We start from the raw sequence: 4,105 nt of genomic DNA, 5'->3' as shown, positions 1-4,105 counted from the left end.
AAACCTGAGGAACTGTTGATGGCGCCAAAGAATAGGGACATGCAGGTAAGCGTCCTGTATGTCCAATGACACCAAGTAGTCCCCAGGTTCCAGCGCCAGAATGATGGACCGTGGGGTCTCCATCCGAAACTTCGGGACCCGCAAAGACTTGTTGAGTGCTTTGAGGTTGAGAATCGGACGATATGACCCATTGGGTTTCTGTACCAAAAATAGATTTGAATAGAAACCCTGGCCCCTCTGGGAGAATGGAACCGCCACTATAACTCCAGCCTGGAGCATAGTGTGCAATACCTTCCGCAGCTCCGTAGCCTTGTTCCGGTCTGATGGGAGACCCGTGGTGAAGAAGCGAGCCGGGGGTCTGTGCCGGAAGGAGAGGGCGTATCCGTGGGAAACCACCTCCAGAACCCAAGTGTCTGTCGTAGTAGTCGACCAACACTGGGCGAACTGTAGCAGGCGGCCTCCCACCCTGGGATCCCCCAAAGGGAGGCCCGGACCGTCAGGCCGCAGGCTTGCCATCTGGCTTGGGGGCCGGACGTCTGGTACTCCATGCCTGCTTCCGGGGCTTGACCGATTTCTTAGGGCCAGCCTGTCGAGGAAACGACTGTGGTTTGGGCCTGCCCTGGGCCCTAGATGACCGAAAGGACGATGGTCCCGAACCAGAAGGAGCAGCGGCCGACGGGAGACAGGCAGATTTGGCTGCCGCCAGCGTGGCCACAATCTTATCCAGATCCGGACCGAAGAGAACTTCTCCGGTAAACGGCAACGCTTCCAGACCTTTCTTGGAATCTGCGTCCGCCTTCCAGGATCGCAGCCACAAGGTGCGACGAGCAGCTACCGCTGCTGAAGAAATTCTAGACACCAGAGTACTAATGTCTAGAGCCGCCTCGTTGATGTAGGTGGCCGAATCACGGAGATTGCCAATCAACTCCGCCTGATCGGCCGGACAGTCGGATTCAAAAGAAGCCTCTAATGAATCCGCCCAGCGCTCCATCGCTCTGGCAACCCAGCAAATGGCCATAGCCGGCCGTGCTGCCCCCCCTGCAAGGGAATAAGCGGACTTCAGGCAGATTTCTACCTTGCGGTCCGTAGCATCCTTAAGGGAGGACATGGATGGCATCGGCAATGTGGCACTACGGACAAGACGGGTCACGTGAGAATCCACCTGTGGAGGGGATTCCCACTTCGCAAAATAATTATCCGCGAACGGATAAGCCACCGCCAGGCGTCTCTGCGGCTGGTATCTTTTGCCAGGTTGTTTCCACGCCTCCTCTAAATGGTCCACCAACTGACCCGAAAGAGGAAAGACTGTGGCATCGCCCTTCACATCTTTGAAAAAGGCATACTTAGATTTAGCCGCTGGGGGAACTTCGTCCTCAATCACCAAGGCTGTGCGGACCGCCCGAATAAGTCCAGGAATATATACTTTGGACTTAGCATCAGCGTCCTTAGTATGGAGAGGTTCCTGATCGTAAGGATCTAGAATCTCCCCATCATCAGACGTCCCTTCGTCATCCTCATAAGGAGCGGACAGAGACGCCACCGGCCTTTTATGAGACCGCATCACAGACTCCCCTTGCAACACATCCGACAAGTGCTGTACAGAACTCGTCAGGGAGTTAACCCACGCTGGCTCCTGAGAACCCGGGAGCGGGGAAATAGGGAGACTGTGGGGTACCACCAATTGTCGTGGGAACCCCTGCATGGGTGACGACACCACAGACTGCTGGGACAAACCCATCGGAGTAAACGCGGGCTGCGGAGCTAACTGGCCCACTAAAGCTGTTAACGCCTGAGCGAAACAAGCCCAGGGCGGCTCCTGTACCGGTGCTGTAACCGTAATAGGCCGCGCCATGGACAAACACTGCCGGCAAAGGCCCTCCGCGCTACCCTCCCCCTCCGCTAACGGTACTTTGCACGTGGTACACTGTAGCCGGAGGGGAAAATCACTTTCAGACATGATGGCACCACGTATGTGACCTCTCTCACCAATTAAGTATTAAATAGGCGAGAGACCACCCTGCAGCACCGCACCGCAAGGGCTTTAGCAGAAAGAACAGGGACAGTAATAAAGCTGACAGTTTAGAGAGAAAAGATTACAGGCAGCAGCGCTAGCACAGTCACATACAATGCAGAAAAATAATTCCTGCACTAACAGCGCTGATCACTCAACTACACAGACACAGGGCCTGGTAGGACACAGCGCTGCATACACAGACCTGACCACAGCGGAGGAGAGGTATGCGGGGGGACCCAGACCACGATGCTTCCTTCCAGCGCTTCCAGCAGCGTTCACCATGCGTTCTGGAGAAGATGGCCGCCGAGGAGCAGAGAGGAGGCTGGCCTGGGGGAGGAGCGCTGCCACAGGACCAGTCGGCAGCATGCAGAGAGGGCTGTGTGCAGCGGGGGAGGCGCCGGCTGTGAGACAGGGAAGGCGCGCTCCCCTGGCATGCATTTAACCCCTGGGACGCCGCAGCGCTACCGCTCTGCTGCGGTCCGCTGTCCCAGGGGGTAGTGGAAGCGCAGGTTGGTCGCCTGGCTCCACGCTGCAGCCAGTCCCCAGGGAGCCCCCTGCCTGGGGACTTAGGACCATGTGATCAGCGGGGACCCACCGCGGGACCCCGCTGCTTACCTCTGTCCCCCTTGAATCCGGCCATGGTCCGGAGCATCTGGGGTCACCGCTAGCTGTGACCCCAGACGCCCACCAGCATCCCCGGATCAGTACCGGCGTTCTGGTACCGGCGGGGTGTAGGGAAGACAGCATGGACGTCAGGACTGACTGTCCATGCTGTTCATCCAGTTGTGCAGCCACAGCTGCATGAAGAATAAGCTTCAGGGGCTCTTCTAGCCCCCACTCCAACAGGTGCACCCGACTCCGGCCGGGCACCAAACTAAACTGAGGTGCCTTGGCTCGGGGGCGGGGTATAGGAGGGGGACCTAGTGCATCCTGGGAGGCTGAAAGCTTAACTCTTTGGTGCCCTGCGACTGACGTCACACCTATACCCCAAGGTATCCTGTGGATACCCTATGGACCCTGAAGTAGAAAATACAATTACCAGGTGAAAGACTGCTGGAAGCAATACATGTACTATTAGTACCTATGTCAAGCACACAAAAAGCAATCCTGTATTTAAAGGACCTTTACTGGTACACAATATATCTTTGCTTAAAAGAGGACGTTGGGACAAGAGTTATGTAACTAGGTGGTGACAAGAGACCATAAAGAATACAGTAGGAGCACCGCTGGTGATGGGCGCAAAAAAAGGTGTTGCAATTGCTGTGTGGTCAGCACCATCCCTCTACCTCCCACCACTATACACCAGTACTCCTTACTGGTCTGTAGTGGTAATGTACAGTCGGTAGTGGGGATGGTGACAGAGAGCTCTGCCCGTTTCAGTGATCAGCGTGCCAGCTGCTTTTCAGACCTGTGCAGTGGTAACAAGACGGATGGGTTTTTTTCCCCAGTCAAATACAATTTTTGACATGAAATAAAAACATCTTAATGAAATTTCTACTTCCTGTAAATCAATATTTGGGTCAGACCGTTAAAACACATTACTTAGGGCCTGATTGATTACCGATCGCATATGCGATTACGCACGCAGGCGGGCAATTGTTGTGTTCTGCCAATGCATCGCAGTGCGCGCGGGTCTCACTGTGATTGCAGAGACTAGGCAGACCCATCGCAGAGTGATTGACAGGAAGTGCGCATTCGGGGGTGTTGACAGGGGGGTGGTAGTCGGGAGAAGCGCAGGCGTGTCAGTGCGTTTGAATGCCGTTACAGGCGTGCATAAATTAGCCATACACAGCGATGAGGTTAACAATTTCCGAGTAAGGTCAGACCTTGTGCCATTGTGCGTGAGGCTGCGATGGTACTCGATGTTACCGACGGTTTCACAGACTTGCAAGGTATTACGGATGTGTGTAAGGTGAAGTGGGCGTCCTTATGTTAGGCTGCGACGACATAGCGATAGCAATCTTTAGCATATTTTCGCAGTGAAACGGCGTGCGTAATCGCATCTGCGATCCGTAATGAATCAGGCCCTTAATATTTTATGTTACGTCACTAATTCTTCGGCACAATATTAACACAAACCAAAAGACAATG

The sequence above is a fragment of the Taudactylus pleione genome, unplaced genomic scaffold (genome assembly GCF_031769625.1).
Source record: "Taudactylus pleione unplaced genomic scaffold, aTauple2 ptg000212l, whole genome shotgun sequence".
Taxonomy (NCBI): domain Eukaryota; kingdom Metazoa; phylum Chordata; class Amphibia; order Anura; family Myobatrachidae; genus Taudactylus; species Taudactylus pleione.
Note: the sequence above shows the minus strand (reverse complement) of the source record.